Raw genomic sequence first — 20,321 nt, forward strand, 5'->3', positions numbered from 1 at the left:
AAAACTATAGGCCAAAATCCCTAATAAATAGAGATAGAAAAAATCAAAACATTATCAAACCAATTCAACAGCACAGGAAAGGGATCATATACCATGAACAAGAGGAATTATTTCTTGGGATACAAGCACGGTTCAACATCTACAAATCAATAAATGTGATACACCAGATAGATGCAGAAAGCTTTTGACAAAATGACAACATCATTTTATGATACAAATGCTCAATAATTTGGGTACAGAAGGAACATATGTCAACATAATAAAGGCTATATATGACAAGCACACTAACATACTCAACTAAGTTTTCATATCTGTAACTTAAAGTCAATTTATTCAAGGAGATTTCTCAACATTTACATAATATGCTGACAGAATGAGGGTTGTACATAACTTTGTTATGGAGATGAAAAGTAGAAAGCTCTCCCTCCAAGATCAGATCCCTCCCCCCAGAACAATCAGGGGTGCCTTCTCTCACCAATCTTATTCAACAAAGTACTGGAATTTCCTGGCCAGAACAATTAGATAAGAAAAAGAACTGGGGTACCTGGGTGGCTCAGTCGGTTGAGCATCTAACTCTTGATTTCAACTCAAGACATAATCCCAGGGTTGTGGAACAAGTCCCACATCGGGCTTGGTGCTAAGCATGGAACCTGTTTAATATTCTTTCTTTCTCTCTCACCCTCCCTCCCTCTCTTTCCCTCTGCCCCTCTCCCCTGCTCGCATGCTCTCTCTCTAAAATAATTAATTAATTAATAAGAAAAAGAACTAAAAGGCATCTAAATCAGAAAGGAGGAAGTAAAATGTCTTTGTCTGCAGATGATATCATCTTACATATAGAAAATACCAAAGACTCCACCAAAAACTGTTAGAACTAATAAATTAATTCAGTGAAGCTGCAGGATACAAAAATCAATATATAGAAATATGTTGCATTTCTATTCACTGAGAACAAACCAGCAGAAAGAGAAAAATAAGAAAATCATTCCATTTACAACTGCATCAAAAAGAATAAAATACCTGGGAGTAAATTTGACCAAGGAGGTGAAAGACCTGGACTCTGTCAACTGTGAAACACTAATGAAAGAAACAGACGATGACACAAGTAAATGAAAAGATAAACCGTGCTCCTGCTCTGGAAAAATTAATATTGTTAAGATGTCCATACTATCCAAAGCAGTCTGTAGATTCAAGGCAATCCCTATCAAAATGCCAACAGCCTATTTCACAGAACAAGAACAAAGAATCCTAACCTTTGTCTGAAACCACAAAAGATTCCAGGTAGCCAAAGCAATCCTGAGAAAGAATAACAAAGCTGGAGGTATCACAATCCCAGATTTTCAACTATACTACAAAGCTGTAATAATCAAAACATTATGGTACTGGCCTAAACACAGAAACATCAATGTAAGAGAATAGAGAGCCCAGAAATAGGCCAACACGTATATGGTCAATTAATCTATGACAAACGAAGCAAGGATATACAATGGGGAAAAGACAGTGTCTCCAATAAATGGTGTTAGAAAAACTGGACAGCTATAAGTAAAAAACTAAAACAACCATTTTCTTATACCACTTACCAAAATAAGCTCAAAATGGATTAAAGACCTAAACACAGGAGACAAAACCATGAAAATCTTAAAAGAAAACATAGGAAATAAACTCTTAGCCATCATTCTTATCAATATTTTTTGGCTCTCTCTCCTTTGGCAAGGGCAACAAGAGCAAAAATAAACTACTGAGACTACATCAAACAAAAAAAACCCTTTTGCACAGAGAAAGAAGCCATCAAAAAACAATAAGGCAGCCTACTGAATAGGAGACGATAACTGCAAATGATATATCCAATGAGGGGTTAATATCCAAATATATAAAGAACTCATACAACTGAACACTGAAAAGCAAACAATGTGATTAAAAAACTATTCAGAGGACCTGAATAGTTATTTTTCCAAATGACATCTACAGAAAGCCAACATACACATGAAAAGATGCTCAACATCACCAATCATCAGGGAAATGCAAATCAAAACCACAGTGAAGAATCACTTCACACTGATCAGAATGGCTACTATTAAAAAGATAAGAAATGACAAATGTTGGCAAAGACGTGGAGAAAAGAGAACCCTTATGCACTACTGGAGGGAATGCAAAATGGCGCAGCCATTATGAAAAACAGTATGGAGGTTCCTCAAAAAATTAAAATTAGAATTACCATATGATCCAGTGATTCCACTCCTCAGTATTTATCCAGAGAAAACAAAAACACTAAATCACAAATATATATGCTTCCCCCTATGTCTACTGCAGCATTATTTTCAAAAGCTAAAATACAGAAACAACCCAAGTGTCCATCAATAGATGAATGGAAATAGAAGATGTGGTGTGTGTGGGGTATGTGTATGTGTATATATACATCCATAATGAAATATTATTCAGCCATAAAAAAATAAAGAATGAAATCTTAACCACTTGTCATAACATGGATAGACGTAGCAGGTACATTATGCTAAGTGAAAAAAGTCAGAGAAAGACAAATACCACATGATTCCACTTATATGTAGAATGTAAAAAACAAAACACGTGAACAAATGGACTCATAAATACAGAGAACCTGTGATTGCCAGAGGGGAGTGGAATGGCAAGAGAGTGAGAGGGGTGATGAGGAAAAAGCTGAAGCGGACTAAGAGGTACAAACTTCCAGTTATAAAGTAAGTATTGGGATCAAAAGTACAGCATAAGGAATACAGTCAATACCAAAACAGGGGTGCACGGATGGCTCAGTCAGTTAAGCGTCCGACTTCAGCTCAGGTCATAATCTCACCATTTGTGGGTTCGAGCTCCACATCAGGCTCTGTGCTGACAGCTCAGAGCCTGGAGCCTGCTTCAGATTCTGTGCCTCCCTCTCTATCTCTCTCTCTGCCCTTCCCCTGCTCATGCTCTGTCTCTCTCTCTCAAAAATAAATATTTTAAAAAATTAAAAACAAAATAATACCAAGTAACTGTTTGGTTGACCATTTCATAATATATTTAAATATTGAATCATTACTTAGTACACTTCAAACTAATACAAGATTGCATGTCAACTATACTTCAATTTAAAAAAAGTTTTTAAGTTGCAGATACAAAACTAACAACAAAAGAACAGAAATCAGCTGTTTCTCCACACTAACAATGAAATATCTAAAAAATAAATAAAGAATAAAGAGGGGAGCCTGGGTGGCTCAATCAGTTGGGCTTCCGACTCTTGGTTTCAGCTCGGGTCATGACCTCAGGGTTCATGAGTTCAAGCCCCACATCAGGCTCTGGGCTGATAGCACAGAGCCTGCTTGGGATTCTTTGTCTCTCTCTCTCTCTGCCCCTCCCCCACTTGCTCTCTATCTCTATCAAAATAAATTTTAAAAGCTTAAAAATATTACAAAAAATTTTTAAAAAAGAAAACAATCTCATTTACAAGTGCATCAAAACCAATAAAAGACAAAGGAATAACTGTAACCATGGAGGTGTAAGATCTAGACACTGAAAACTATAAAACTATGATGAAAGAAACTTAATTAAACACAAATGAATCAAAAGATAATCTGTGTTCATAGACTGGAAGAATTAATACTGTCAAAATGTCCATACTACCCAAAGCCATAGAGTCAATGCAATCTCTATCAGAATTCCAGCGATAATTATCACAGAAAAAGAAAAGGCAATTCTAAAATTTGTATGGAACCACTAAAGACACCTAAAAGCCAAAGCAAACCTGACAAAGACAAAGCTAGAGAGTTCCCACTTCCTGATTTCAAACTATACTACAGAGCGATAGTAACCAAAATGGGATGGTACTGGCATGAAAATAGACACATTGACAAATGGAACTAAATGAAGAGTCTAGGCATACACCTCGCATATAGAGGCAACTAATATTTGACAAGGGAGTCAAGAATATTCAGTAAGGGGAAAAAAGTCTCTTCAAAATGGTGCTGGGAAAACCTGGATAACTGTATTCAGAATAATGAAACTGACCCTGATCTTACATTACTCATAAAAATTAACTCAAAATGGATTAAAGACTTAAACATATGACTTGAAAATGTAAAAGTCCTAGAAGAAAACACAGGGATAAAAATTCTTGGCAACAATCTTCTGGATAGGACACCAAAGTGGAAGCAACAAAAGCAAAAATTAGTAAGTGGAATACGAAACTAAAACCTTCTATACAGAAAAAAAAATCAACAAAATGAAAAGTCAACCTACTAAATGGTAGAAAATATTTGCAAATCATGTGTCTCATAAGGGGTTAATACCCCAAATATGCAAAGAACTCACAACTCAGTAGCAAAAACCAATCTGATTAAAAGATGCACAGAGGATCTGAATAGTTTTCTAAAGGTAACATACGAATGGCTAAACATATGAACAGGTGCTCAACATCACTAATCAGGAAAATGCAAATCAAAATCACAAAGAGACATCACCTCAGGGAATGTAAAATGGGGCAGCCACTATGGAAAACAGTATGAAGTCTCCTCAAAAAAATAGAAACAAAACTTCCACATGATCCATCAATTCCACTGCTGGGTATTTATCCAAAGGAAATGAAATTAGTTTCTCAACAAGATATCTGCATCCCTATGTTCACTGCAGCATTATTTTCAGTAGCCAAGACATGAAAAAAACCTAACCGTCCATCGAATGGATGAATGGTTAAAGATGCGTGTGTGTCAGTGTGTGTGTGTGTATAAATATTATTCAGCTGTAAAAAAGAAAGAAATCCTACCATTTTTAACAACATGGATGGACCTTGAAGATGTTAAGCTAAGTGAAATAATTACATCAGAAATAGACAAAGACCGTATGATCCACAAATATGTAGAACTTAAAAAAAAAAAAAAACAAACCTAGATACAGAGAACAGATTGGTGGTTGCCAGTTTGCAGGGCAGGGGGGTTAGTAGGAGGTCAAAATGGGTAAAGGTGGTTAAAGGGTACAAACTTCCAGCTGTAAGTCCTAGGGACGTACAGTAATGAGCACAACATGGTGACAGCTATATTGTATATTCGAGAGAGTATTTTACAAATTATCATCACAAGAAAAAAATTATAACCGTGTGGTGATGGATGTTGACTTCTTGTGGTGATCATTTTGCAAAATACACATATATCATTGTTGTACCTGTAAAACTAATACAATACTGTATGTCATTAAAAAAAAAAAAACTTATGTAGGAGTAAAAGCAAAGCGAAGTAGTCTAGATGCTTAAGAGGTTCTTTTCATGGTCTGACCTCTGCTTTACTCCATCACCTTCTAAACTATCACCTTCTCATGACCAAGATACCTTCCCTGCTATTGCTATTTCCCAACATATGATATGGTCTCTTTTGTCATCACACTCTTCTACCCCTGCCCCTCTCTTCACTTGATTCACTCCAACTTGTCCTTCAAGACTTACTCTTAATTCCTCTAAAGGTCACCCCTACCCATGCTGAGTCAGATGATTCTCTTCTGTAATGCTTTGGCATCCCTAACTTAACTTTTTGGTCCTCTCACTACTTGCCTATACTCTTTGAATTACCTTTCTTCTGTATGAGACTGTGAGTTTTGCAGCTGTAAGAACAGTATCTTATTTCTGTGCCTTCACTGACTAATACAGAGACTGAAACAGACTCAGGTTTGTTGAACTAAATGGCAAGGAGAAATTATTGACTAAAAAAATACAGTTGATTTCTAACTTAATTAAAACATTTATAGCTGAATGGGGCACGTGGGTGGCACAGTCGGTTAAGCATCTGATACTTGATCTTGGTTCAGGTCATGATCTCACAGTTAGCGAGTTGGAGCCCCATTATCAGGCTCTGCCCTGATGGTGTGGAGCCTACTTGGGATTCTATCTCCTTCCCTCTGCCCCTCCCCTGCTTATGCATGCACTCTCTTCTCTCTCTCTCTCTCTCTCTCATAATAAATAAACTTAAATTTTTTAAAATATATTTATAGTTTAACGAGACCAGTTTTCTGACTGTATATTCCTGGTGGGATATATTGAAGAACAAAGGAAAGCAAATACATATTTGGTTTCAGTAGTGATGTTCTAATTCTCAAAGCATTTTGCATTTTATAGGATACAGTGAATAAGAAATATTGGGGCGCCTGGGTGACTCAGTTGGTTAAGCGTCCCGCTTCAGCTCAGGTCATGATCTCGCGGTTTCTGAGTTCAAGACCCGCATCGGGCTCTGTGCTGACAGCTCGGGGCCTGGAGCCTGATTCAGATTCTGTGTCTCCCTCTCTCTCTGCCCCTCCCCTGTTCACGCTCTGTCTCTCTCTGTCTCTCAATAATAAATAAATGTTAAAAAAAAAAAAAAGAAATATATTGATGCCACCAAGGAAGAGGGTTTTCAGTGTGCGAGAAGGAAGATACAAATGTGAATGGAGGAGGTGGGGAAAAATCAAATGTTAGTAAATTTCAACTGGATATGAACGCATGGTTTTTAAAATATACTTTTTAGTAACACTGAGCACACCTAGCTTCTCAATCTTGGTTTCTAAGGCTGAAAAACAAAACAAAACAGGGATCCTCATATAAACAGCTACTTTCAGATCTGGCACAATAAAATAAGAAGTGAGCCTAGTATATAAGCCTAATGGGACATGTCAAAAGGATGCAGCTCAGGTGCCAGGGTGGCTCAGTCAGTTAAGCATCTGACTCTTGATTTCGGCTCAGGTCATGATCTCACAGTTGATGATATTGAGTCCAGCTTTGGGTTCTGAGATGACAGCACAGAGCCTGCTTGGGATTCTCTCTCTCCCCCTCTATCTGCTCCTCCCCCACTCATGCTCTCTCCCCAAATAAATAAGTAAACTTTTTTTTTTTTTAAAGGATGCAACTTATGGGAATGCAAGCTGGTGCAGCCACTCTGGAAAACAGTAGGGAGGTTACTCAAAAAACTAAAAACAGAACTACCCTACAACCCAGAAATTGCACTACTAGGTATTTATCCAAGGGATACAGGTATGCTGTTTTGAAGGGACACATGCACCCCCATGTTTATAGCATCACTATCAACAATAGTCAAAGTATGGAAAGGGCCCAACTGTCCATCAATGGATGAATGGATAAAGAAGATGTGGTGTATATATACAATGGAGTATTACTCAGCAATCAAAAAGAATGAAGTCTTGCCATTTGCAACTACATGGATGGAACTGGAGGGTATTATGCTAAGTGAAATTAGTCAGAGAAAGACAAATATCATATGACTTTACTCATATGAGGACTTCAAGAGACAAAACACATGAACACAAGGGAAGGGAAATAAAAATAATATAAAAACAGGGAGGAGGACAGAACATAAGAGACTCTTAAATATGGAGAATAAACAGAGGGTTACTGGAAGCGGTGTGGGAGGGGGGATGGGCTAAAAGGGTAAGGGCACTAAGAAATCTACTCCTGAAATCATTGTTGCACTATATGCTAATTTTGATGTAAATTTAGAAAAATTACATTAAAAAGATAAAATAAATAATAAAATAAAACAAAACAAAATAAAATAAATTAATTAAATAAAGGATGCAGCTTAACAGGGCTCCTACAGAATAAATTTGGGGCAATTTGATCAGTAAGTGGGATAACGACGTTATCATGCTGAATAAAAAAAGACCCATGAATCCACAGTGATTACAAGAGGGCAGAGAATGAGAAAAGGAAAGCTGTTTTTTACAAACGAATATCAGCTAATAAACTAATAAATATAGAAATGGGGATCAATTAAAACACATCATTTTGGGACACCTGGGTGGTTCAGTTGGTTGAGGGTCCAACTTGAGCTCAGGTCATGATCTCACAATTCATGAGTTCAAGCCCTGCATCGGGCTCTGTGCTGGCATCTCAGAACCTGGAGCCTGCTTCAGATTCTGTGTCTCCCTCTTTCTCTGCCCCTCCCCCACTCATGCTCTCTCCCTCTCTCTCAAAAATCAGTAAACATTAAAAAAAAATTAAAAACACATCACTTCATGAACCCCAGTGTAATAACAGACCAGGCAAAAAATCCTCATTGATGCTGAAACCACTGTGAAATGTTGGGGAAAAGGATACTCTCATGGTCACAGAGCATCACTCTAGAGATTACTCATAAATACAAAGGGAAACCATTATCTTCCAGTGAAGGTCTGTTGTCATTTTTAAAAAAGTGATCACATGTAGTATCAACAATACTAGGACAGCCTGAAATGATGTCCCTCCTGATGTGATGCAGTAAGAAGCACACATTATATATAATATACATCATAAATATCCCTCTCACCAAATGGTGAACATAAAACAGTTATGTAAGACAGCAGGTTTGATCTCTTCGTAAAAGTTTTAGGTCATGAAAAACAAAAGCAGGGGTAGACTAAATTAGACCAGATTAAAACAGACTAAAAGCAATACGTAAACTCTGATCCAATTTAAAAAACAAATAACAAAAGAAAAAATAGCTAGCAAAGTCATTTTTGAGATGAGAGAAATTTGAGTATGGACTATATAGTCATGATACTGAATTAATGTTCATTTTAAAAGACAGGATATTGGGATTACTTAGAAAAATGTTGTTCTTGTAAAGCTGATATGGAGAATTCGTGTTCAAATGGAAAGGAAAAAAAAAAGAGAAAGGGAGGCAATATTGCAAAATATTAACAATTGGTGAAACTACAAAAAAGATAGATGGCTGTTCATTGTACTTTTCCACAGATTAGAAATTTTCAAATATAAGTTGGTAAAATATTTCTAAATTTGTATATTTTTTGGTTTGGCTTCATTTCTTTTTTATATTTTACCTTGATTTCCTTCTTTTGCAGTTCGTTCCAGCCTTTCAATGGCAATTCAGCCCACACTAATTGACCAACAGTGTTAAGAATTATTTAAGCAATTATATAATTTCCAGAAGAGGGCAGCAAAGTAAAAATTTTCTTTAATAAAGGATGATCTTGGTGTTAACTTTACCAATTATTTGAACATTTGCCTCTAGGTCACCTCTCTCTCATGAATAAAGCAGTTGTGTCAGTGTGCCTCTGAGAAAATTAAAAAGCTCAAAAGGCAATCACCGAGACTTCTATTTTTTCAATCTAAAATCTAGACTCAATGTTTATTGTCTGACAGGACATTCCTATTTTCCCATTCTGACAGACAGCTACAACCAAGGAGAAGGTGTATCAAGACACTTGGTAACTTCTTTGCTGATCTTCTGTTCTGAAGACCACCCAGCTCCTAGCTGGCCATTCAAGCTCCCACCCATCCATCCACCATCTATTTACCCACCGATCTAGCTTCCTAAACTACTTCTACATGCTAATGCTCTGAACCTTCAATGACCATCAACCACCTAATGCCTCAAACCTCAACATTTCCAATGATCTTAGTCTGCCTAAAAACTTTAGTTCCTACCATTCCTAATGCAATTGTTTGCTGTACTCAGATCACTGTAGTCTTGCTCTGTGAACCCATTGTGTTCAATCCCATCTCTGTACCTTTGCTCATGCCAGTGGTTCTCAAACTTCTTGAACTCATAGTTTTGTCTGAGAAGTGGTTGAGAACCAATATTCAAAGCTGCCACAACCAACTGTGTACTACACAATTCTATGGGGCATCATTCACACTACAGTCCTAAAAGAGTTGTGTATTTATTACAGTTACTTTCCACTAGATGGCAGTAAAGTGGCTGAAGGAAGAAGTGGCTTTTGCTTAAAAAAAAAAAAAGTGGCTTTTGCTAATCCACACGAAGACTAGCAGAGATCATTTTTTTCTTCTGCTTTTAATGAAATATTTTAGGTCCTATGGCACAAAATAACTTCAAAATATTCTGTCTCTAATTTTATCAATATGCCATACACTACTGTAATTCATAGAATGGGCATTAACTCCAATGAAATGTCCTTCCTCAAAATTTTGCATCACAGTTTGTAGTTCTAACACTCGATTCTTAAACGTTTTTGTCTTCAGACTCTATTACACTTTTGAAAATTACCAAGAGTCCCCAAGGAGCTTTCGTTTATATGGGATATATCCATTGATATTTCCTGTATCACATGAAAACTGATGTTTTAAAATATTTACTTATTAATTAATTAAAGGGGCGCCTGGGTGGCGCAGTCGGTTAAGCGTCCGACTTCAGCCAGGTCACGATCTTGCGGTCTGTGAGTTCGAGCCCCGCGTCAGGCTCTGGGCTGATGGCTTGGAGCCTGTTTCCGATGCTGTGTCTCCCTCTCTCTCTGCCCCTCCCCCGTTCATGCTCTGTTTCTCTCTGTCCCAAAAATAAATAAATAAAAAACGTTGAAAAAAAAAATTAAAAAAAAAAAATAAAAATAAAATTTCAAAATCTATTACATCTTAATGTGGATGACATACCTTTATAAAAAACAGTTAATCCATTTCCCCCATAAGTAGTGAGAAGAATGACATTTTTTCTATTTTTGCAAAGGTATTTTCTTTCTGGCTTAATAAAAGGACTGGATTCTTGAGACAGGGGAAGCTAGTAGAGTAGGGGGGACCTAAGCTCACCTTTCCTCACAAACAAATCTAGATAACTATCAAATGATCCTAAATACCCCAGAAATCAACCTGAAGACTGGCAAAACAAACTCCACAACTAAAGGGAGAGGCCATATCGAAGAAGACAGCAAGTACCGAGACAGGTCTGGGAGAGAAATACATTGTGGCCACTGCAGTGAGGAGGGAGCTGTGGCCACAGAGAAAAGCAAGAGACAAACACAGAGGGGAGCACAGGGGGAAAACAAATCCCCAGAGCAATTGGCTAGGAAAGCAAGAGGGCCCAAATTGCTTGAGTTCTTGCACCCAGTTGTGCTTAAAGCCTACAGTTTTAAAGGTCAGCTTGGCTCTGGGAGAGCTTGGAGGATATCGGGCTACTCTTGAAGAAAAGGCAGGTCAAATACTCTGTAGACTTAGGACATGGAAACAGTTATCTGAAAAGAACCTGGGGCACACATGGTGAGGTTAGTAGTTGCTCATCTCAGAGCATGTCACAGAGAGGGAGTATTCACAGAGAGTCCCCTTCTGGAAGAAAAGAACTCACAGGCACAATTTCCCACCCTGTCCCTCACCATAAGCACGGGACCACCTGTAGGAACCAGCACAGACACTTGCTACCTAACTTGCTTACACCAAGGCCCACACCCCACACTCTGGTGGAGGCGTCCTTTCCTGTCACGCTTGCCTCAGTCCCAACATGGCAGGCCCTTCCCAGACCAGCCCAAACCCATGCTCACACCTCATTTCCTGACATGGGAGTTTGGGGGACCCTTGGTTCTAGCAGCAGTGGCACAGTGGTGACAGGTCTCACATCACAAGCAGACCAGAAGACACCTAGGTAAAACTCACCACATCCAGGCCAAGGACGAAACACTGCCCACAACAAAGAGAGCCTCTGCAGACTACTGGCCTGAGAGATAAAGCAGCCAGGACACAACAGCAAAGCAAGAACACGCTGCATACAATGGAGATAGTCTAGAAACCACCAGGCCCGGGGAATAGGTGATACTATACTTAGGCACCTCCTCTTCATAAAACCATTACTCTCAAGAACAAGAGGTATAGCTGACTTTCCTAGCATACAGAAGCAGGCACAAAGACTTAGACAAAATGAGAAGAGAGAGGAATTTCTTTTTTGGGGGGCAGGGGGAGAGGGCGAAAGTAAGCAAGGAGCAGAGAAAGAGAGGGAATCCCAGGAAAAGCAGAGAGAGAGAGAGAGACAGAGAGAGAGACAGAGAGAGAGAGAAGTGGGGCTTGCCAGAACCAGGGCTCGTGTTCACCTGAAGCGGGGCTTGTGCTCACCCAATGTAAGACTCGAACTCACAAACGGTGAGATCATGACCTGAGCTGAAATCCGATGTTCAATGATTGAGCCACTCAGGCACCAGAAGAATTTCACCTAAATCAAAGAACAAGACAAGGCCATGGCCAGGGATCTAAGCGAAACAGATATAAGTACACACCTGATGGAGAATTTAAAGCAATGATCATAAGAATACTCACTTGACTTGAGAAAAGAGTGGAGGACACCAGCAAGACCATTAACATACAGATATGGAATAACATAGCACAGATAAAGGGCTCAATAAAAAAGAGAAACATGCTTGACGGAATAAACAGCAGGCTGGAAGAAGCAGAGAAACAAATTAGTGACCTAAAAGACACAGTAATTAAAGTAATCAAGCTGAACAAAAGAAAGAGGAAGAATTATGCAAAACAAGAATTCACTTACGGAACTCAGTGACTCCATCAAACAGAGTAGCACTCATATTACAGGAGAAGAAGAGAAAAGAAGAAGAAAGGGAAAAGAGGGCACAGAATTTATTTGAAGAAATAATAGCTGAAAAATTCCCTAACCTGGGGAAGGAAACTGACATCCAGATCCAGAAGACACAGAGAACTCCCAAAAATTACAAAAGCAGATGCACACCAAGACATATTGTAATAAAAATGGCAAAATATAGTGATAAAAATATTATATTATAAAAACAATGAAAACACTAATTTGAAAGGATATATGCACCCCTATGTTTATTGCAGCATTATTTACAATAGCCAAATTATGGAAGGAGCCCAAGTGTCCATCGATAGAAGAATGGATAAAGAAGTTATATATATGCAATGGAAGATTATCAGCCATTAAAAAAGAATGAAATCTTGCCATTTGCAACAACGTGAATGGAGCTACAGAGTATTATGCTAAGCAAAATAAGTCCATCAAAGAAAGACAAATCCCATACGATTTCACTCATGTGTAATTTAAAAAACGAAACAGATGAATGTGGGGTGGGGAGAAGACAGAGAGGCAAAGATTCTGTTTAAGAATCATAAAACAGATTCTTAACTATAGACAATAAACTGAGGGTTGCTGGAGGGGAGGTAGGCGGGGGTATGGGTCAAATGGATGATAGGTATTAAGTAGGGCACTTGTGATGAGCACTGGGAAGTGGTGAATCACTAAATTCTATGCCTGAAACTAATATTACACTATAAGGTAACTAGATGGAATTTCAATAAAAAATTGAGTGTTTTGGTAAATTGGGTTGGTTGACGCTTAGCTATTTCAGTGGTGACGCCACTTCATTCTTTCTGATACTCTTACCTCTGGAGATCTTCATATTTCTCTAAGTTCTTCCATCTAAATACATAAGCCTGTATCTCCCTCTTTTTTTTCTACCTACCCTCTACTCAGCAACATGAGTGTGGATCTAGCTCAACCCCAATGCCCACTTTGCCCTAAAGCACCCAATTCTAGGGACTCTTCTCCAATGTATGAGGTTTATGGGCCTGAAGGAAATTATGCATCCTTGCAAATGTCATCTGCTGAGACCCTACACACAGAGACCATCCCTCCTCTTCCTTCCTCCATGGATCTGCTTGTTCAGTACAGGCCCAATACTTCCACCAGTCCCAGAGTAAAAGTACTACCCACTTCTACAGAGAAGATCACAGGGAAGAAGGAAGATACAGCTCAGGGCAACAAACAGAAGATTAGAACCATCTTATCTCAAACCCAGCTGTATGTACGCAATGAGAGATTTCAGACACAGAAATACCTCAGTCTCTAGCAGATGCAAGAACTTTCCAACACTCTGAACCTTAGCTATAAGCAGTTTAAGACCTGGTTCCAAAACCAGAGAATGAAATGTAAGAGATGGCAGAAAAACAACTGGCCAAAGAATAACAAAAGGGTGACTCAGCTCTCCAGAATACCCAGACTTCTATTCCTATCACCAGGGATACCTGATGAACACTTCCGGAAACCTTCCAATATGGAGCAACCATTACTGGAACAGTCAGACCTGGTACCCCCAAGCCTGCAACAGCCAGGCCTGGAACAATCAGCTCCACAACTGTGGAGAGGAATCCCTGCAGCCCAGATCCAGTTCCAGCAAAATTCTGTCAGCAATTTGGAGTCCATCTTAGAAACTGCTGGAGAGGGGCAGCTGGGTGGCTCAGTAGGTTAAGCATCCAATTTCGGCTCAGGTCATGATCTCACAGTTCATGGGTTGGAGCCTTGTGTCGGGTTCTGTGCGGACAGCTCGGAGCCTGGAGCCTGCTTCGGATTCTGTGTCTCCCTCTCTCTCTGTTCCTCCCCCACTCACACTCTGTCTCTCCCTCTCAAAAATAAATAAACATTAAGACAGACAGAAAGACAAAAACTAACTGCTAGGGAAAGCCATAGTGTAATACAGCAAACCACTAAGTATTTTAGTACTCAGGAAACAATAGATTTATTCCCAAATTACTCTGAACATACAGCCTAAAGATGTGTGACGATAAATATATCAATCTCAATGTGGGTGGTGGCTGTATTACTTCTCCTAGGATTTGTCTTTTACGGTCTGTATCTCTTCCTTGATATTGTTTTTCATTATGCTTATTCTGTCAATCAAGGGGGTATGGTTGCAGTCTAATCAAAGAGGATTCCGTAGCTTTGGCTGCTATAGACAACATGCTAAAAGATGTTTCTGGCTATATATAACTAGATACAATACTAAATTGGACATCTTTCGGCTCCAGAATTCAACCTCAAGAATGGGAAGTAAAAATACAAAGACATGTGATGAAGGATTATTTGTATTTTCTGAGATTGTGAGGCTTGTTAACAACTTCAACTGTTATGGTGATGGGTTAAGTTATAATGTGCATCACTGATTTACTCTGCCCCCTGTGCTGGTTTAATTACAACTCCTAACTTGTTCATTATTCCAGTATTTGTAGAAAGCTGAGTGCCAGCTTGGCTGGTGGTTTATAGGTTTAAGTACAAATAAATACCCACTTTATCTTTAAAATACATACACACATACATAGAAACAAAAAGAACAGAAGGTCTCAAATCATTGATGTAAGGTTCTACTAATCAAGCTGGAAAAAGAAGAGTAAAACCAAAGTAAGTAGAATGTATAATAGAGAACAGAAATTAATAAAATGTAAAATAGACAAACAAAAGAGAACATTAAGACAAAAGCTGTTTCTTTGGAGAAAAAACCCGAGTTACAAAGATGAAGAAAAAGGAAAAAAAAATCACCAAAATCAGGAATCAAAGTGGGGTTCTCACTACAGATCATATATAAGACTATATTTATGAACAACTTTATGTCAAAAGTTTGACAGCATAAATAAACAAATTTCACGAAGAACCTTTTATCAAACTTGAAACAAAATGAAACAGAAATTTTCAAGAGTGCTTCATCTTTCAAGGAAACTGAATTCAGGAGGAGGGATCAAGATGGCAAAGTAAGAAGATCCTGAGCTCACTTCCTCCCATGGACATACCAAAATCTACAACTATGTAAAGAACAACTATCTTTGAAAACAAACTGAAGACTACGAGAACATGTCATACACAACTAAGGAAAAAAAGAAAAAGCCACATTAATATGGGTGGGAGGGGGTGAAGACATTATCTAATTAGTACCCACACCTCCTCCCGCACAATGATCCCCTGCAGGAGGGTATCAAACATACAGGCCCTCCAAGAGAAACAAGGAGTCCAAGCCCCACATCTGGATCCCCAGTTAAGAGACTGGGAGCTAGAGAGCATTATGCTAAGCACGGGAAAGATGAGTGCCCATAATATCTGGCTTTGAAAACCAGTGGACTTATGTGTGGGAGACCCAGAAGGCAATAGGAAACCTATGTTCCATGCTTTAGGACAGGTGCATAACCTCAATCATCCCAAGTTCCAGAGCAGAGGCAGCAGTTGGAAAAGCACCTGGGTGCTGAAAAGAGATTCACTGACCAATTTCAGGACATGTGCCAGAGGGGCAGGGATCTGTTAGAACATTCTCCAGAGACGGGTGTGTTACCAGACACCTTTTTCTTCTTCTTCTTTTTTTTTTTTTTTTTTTTATTTCCCTTCTACCTAGCTGGTCCAGCCTGGCAGGAGCCATTTCTGACACTCTACCTACTGTGCTAACACCAATCACCTGGCCCCAGCCTTTCTCTGCAGATTGTGCCAGCCCAGCCCAGCACCCCTCCAAAGCAGCTCCCACCCTGCCACACCTGGGGGTGGAGGCAGCTGTACTGGAGCCCTGGCCTCCCACTACTCCCATCCCCAGCAAGCAGCCTCTACCCCAGGGGAAAAGAGCCAAATACTAGGGCACCTGCAATAGTTACACCTGGAGGTCACAGCCAGCCACAGTGGAAGCCTATTCCACCCACACACATGGCCACAGCTGCTGCAGCAGGACTTCACAGCCAGCTGCAGAAGGAGCGAACTCTGACACAAGCATGCCCATAGTGGTTATGGCCTGTACTCTCAGCCAGACAGACCAAGGACCAGCCCCACTCACCAGGACATCCAGAGTCGACATGGGTAGCCCTCACAAAAAGCTGCACAACTGCCCTGAACACCAGGGAGTTCACACCAAGTGCAACCCAGCTATAAAAGAAGGGTACGTGCAGCCCACACAGGAGAGTCCTCTAAGGCACCTGGCTCAAGAATGAGGAGGTGGGAGAGGGGTTGCACAACTGGGCCTGACAGGACACTTTCTGCATAAAGCCAATCTTTCAAAACTGAAAGATATAATTGATTTACCTAATACACAGAAACAGAAACAAACACAAACAGGCACAAGAGACAGAGGAATATGCTCAAGAGAACAAGACAAAACCTCAGAAAAAGAACTAAAGAAAAGAGAAAGAAGCAATATACCTGATAAAGGTTCAAATTAATTTTCATAAGATGTTCACCAAACTCGGGAGAATGGATGAACACACTGAGAACTTCAACAAAGACAAACAACATATAAAAAGAATCAATCAGAGCCCAGGAAAAACTGAAATGAAAAAACACACTAGAAGAAAATACCAGTGGATGAGATGATGCACAAGAATGGATCAGAAACCTGGATGACAGAATAGTGGAAACTACCCAACTGGAACAGCAAAAGGAAAAAAGAATCAAACACAATGAGGATAGCTTAAGGGACCTCTGGGGCAACATTCTCAGCAACAACATGTGGGAAGCAGAGAAACATTTGCATAATGGGTACCAGAAGAAGAGAGACATAAAGGGGTCGAAGACCTCTCTGAAGAAATATTGACAGAAATTTCCCTGACGTGGTGAAGGAAACAGATATCCCATTCCAGGAAGCACAGAGTCCCAAACAAGATGAACCTAAAGAGACCCACACCAAGACACATAATAATCAGTGTCAACAGTTAAAGGCAAAATCTTTAAAGTAGCAACAGAAAAGCAACTAGTTATGTATAAGGGGACCCTCAAAAAACTATCAGCTGATTTTTCAGATTTCACAGGCCAGAAGGAAGCAGTACAATATATTCAAAGTGTTGAAAAGAAAACATTTAAAACAAGAATATTCTACCTGACAAAGTTATCACTCAGAATCGAACAATAGATCAGAGCTTCTCAGATAAGCAAAAGCTAATGGAGTTCATTAACATCAAACCAGCCTTACAAGAAACCTTTAGGAAACTTCTTTACATGAAAAAAGAAAAGGCCATAACTAGAAATAAGAAAATTGTGAAAAAAAAAAAATGTAACTCGTAAAGGTAAACACATAGTAAAGATAAATGATCAACCAGAGTGAGTTATGAAGACTGAAAGACAAAAGTAGTAAAATCATCTAGACCCACAATACTTAAAGGATACACAACATATTAATATGTAAAATATAATATCAACAACATAAAATGTGGTAAGGGTGGTTAAACTATGGTGCTTTTAACTTGAACTTAAATGACCATCAACTTAAAACAGAATGAACCTCATGTTATATATAAACCACAAAACTAAATCCTATAAATAACAGATACACAAAAAAGGAATACAAACATAACACAAAGGAAAGTCACCAAATCACAAAGAAAGAGAGCAAGAGAAGGAACAGAGAAGAACAGCAAAAACAAAGAGAAAACAACTGACAAAACAGCAGTAAGTACCTATCTATCAATAACTACATTAAATGAACCAAATGCTCCAAAGAAAAGGCATAAGGTGTGTAAATGGGTTAAAAAAAAAAAAAAAGAAAAAAAAGAAACATAAAAAACAAGACCCATCTATAAGCTGCCTACACGAGACTCACTTCAGATATAAAGACATACACAGACTGAAAGTGAAGAGATGGAAAAAGATAGCCCATGCAAATAGAAGTAAAAAGAAAGCTGGAGTAATACTTATATCAGACAAAAACACAGTAACATACAGACTGTAACTGAAGACAAAGAATGGCATTACAAAAGATAAAAGGATCAACCAAACCAAAGAATATAACACCTATAAACATCTATGCACCCAACACAGACGCACCTAACATATAAAGCAATACTAACAGACATAAAGGTGAGAATTGACAGTAAATGAAATAGTAGCAGTGACATTGGTGGATAGATCATCCAGACAGAAAATCAACAAGGAAACAGTGGTTTTAAACGACACGTTACACCAGGTGGACTTAATAGATATACAGAGCATTCCATCCCCAAACAGTAGACTACACATTCTTTTCAAGTGTACAGGGAATACTCTCCCAATAGATCACATGTTAGGCCACAAAACAAGTCTCAATAATTTAAGAAGAATTAAATAATATCAAGCATTTTTTCTGACCACACAGTATGAAACTAGAAATCACTTGGAAGAAAAAAAATGGGAAAAAAAAAACAAACAAACAAAAAACACATGAAGGCCAAACAACATTCTACTTAACAACCAATGGGCTAATAAAAAAATCAAAGGGGAAATTTAAAAAATACCTTAAGACAGGGGCGCCTGAGTGGCTCAGTCAGTTAAGCATCTGACTTCGGTCAGATTATGATCTCACGGTTCATGAGTTCGAGCCCCACATCGGGCTCTGTGCTGACAGCTCAGAGCCTGGAGCCTGCTTTGGATTCTGTTTGTGTCTCTCTCTCTGCTCTCCCCCCCTCATTCTCTGTCTCTCTCTCTCTTTCAAAAATAAATTAAAAACATAAAAAAAAATGTTTTTAAATACCTTAAGACAAATGAAAATGGAAACACAATGGTCCACAACCTGCAGGATGCAGACAACACAGTTCTAAGAGGAAAGCTTATAGCAATACAGGCCAATCTCAAGAAACAAGAAAAATCTCAAATAAACTTACACCTAAAAGAACTAGAAAAAGAACAAACTAATACTAATGTTGTAGAAGAAAGGAAATAAAGATCACAGAGGATATTAATGAAATACAGAGCTGGTTGTCTGAAAACATAAACAAAATCAACAAATCATTATGCAGACTTACAAGAAAAAAACAAAGAGGGCCCAAATAAATAAAATCAGAAATGAGAGAGAAGTTACAATGAACACCACAGAAATATAAAGGATTATAAGAAAAATCCTGCAATTATAGGCTAACAAATAGGAAAAACCAGAAGACATAGGTAAATTACAAACATACAATCTTCCAAGACTGAATCAAGAATAGAAAATCTGATCAAACCTATAACTAGTAATGAAGTTGAATCAGTAATCAAAAAACTCTCAATACACAAGAATCCAAGACCATGACATATCAGATAAAGGGTTAGTATCCAAAATCTATAAAGAACTTATCAAACTCAACACCCCCAAAAAAAATAATCCAGTGAAGAAATCAGCAAAAGACATGAATAGACACTTCTCCAAAGAAGACATCCAGATGACAACCAACACATGAAAAAATGTTCCACATCACTCATCATCAGGTAAATACAAATTAAAACCATACTGAGATACCACCTCACACCTGTCAGAATGGCTAACATTAACAACTCAGGCAACAACAGATGCTGGCCCGGATGCGGAGAAAGAGGATCTCTTTCGCACTGCTGGTGGGAATGCAAACTGGTGCAGCCAAGTATGGAGGTTCCTCAAAAAATTAAAACCAGAACTACCCAATGACCCAGAAATTGCACTATTAGGTATGTATCCAAGGGATACAGGTGTGCTGTTTCAAAGGGGCAAATGCACCCCAATGTTTATAGCAGAGCTATCAACAACATCAAAGCATGGAAAGAGCCCAAATGTCCATCGATGGATGAATGGATAAAAAAAATGTTGTATATATATATATACACACATACACACAATGGAGTATTACTCAGCAATCAAGAAGACTGAAATCTTGGTAATTGAAGAAGACTTAAAGAAATGGAAAGACATTCCCTGCTCATGGATTGGAAAAATAAATATTGTCAAAATGTCAATACTACCCAAAGCTATCTACACATTCAATGCAATCCCAATCAAAATTGCACCAGCATACTTCTCGAAATTAGAACAAGCAATCCTAAAATTCATATGGAACCACAAAAGGCCCCGAATAGCCAAAGGAATTTTGAAGAAGAAGA

At 38.6% G+C, this 20,321-nt stretch overlaps 2 long non-coding RNA genes and 1 pseudogene across 2 annotated transcripts in view; 1 reads left to right on the plus strand and 2 right to left on the minus strand.

Annotated features, from left to right (window-relative positions):
- The window catches only part of LOC115518043, a 40,193-nt gene that overhangs the window by 15,238 nt on the left and 4,634 nt on the right, over positions 1-20,321 (minus strand). The window lies entirely within an intron of this gene.
- LOC115518049 lies at positions 1,986-19,776 on the minus strand. The gene is made up of 3 exons (XR_003970154.1): positions 19,735-19,776; positions 17,891-17,892; positions 1,986-2,068 (listed from the first exon to the last, which is right to left on the minus strand). It is a non-coding gene; the product is annotated as an uncharacterized LOC115518049 (long non-coding RNA).
- LOC115518032 lies at positions 13,201-14,281 on the plus strand (annotated as a pseudogene).

Source organism: Lynx canadensis, chromosome A1, assembly GCF_007474595.2.
Source record: "Lynx canadensis isolate LIC74 chromosome A1, mLynCan4.pri.v2, whole genome shotgun sequence".
In the NCBI taxonomy this organism is placed as follows: Eukaryota; Metazoa; Chordata; class Mammalia; order Carnivora; family Felidae; genus Lynx; species Lynx canadensis.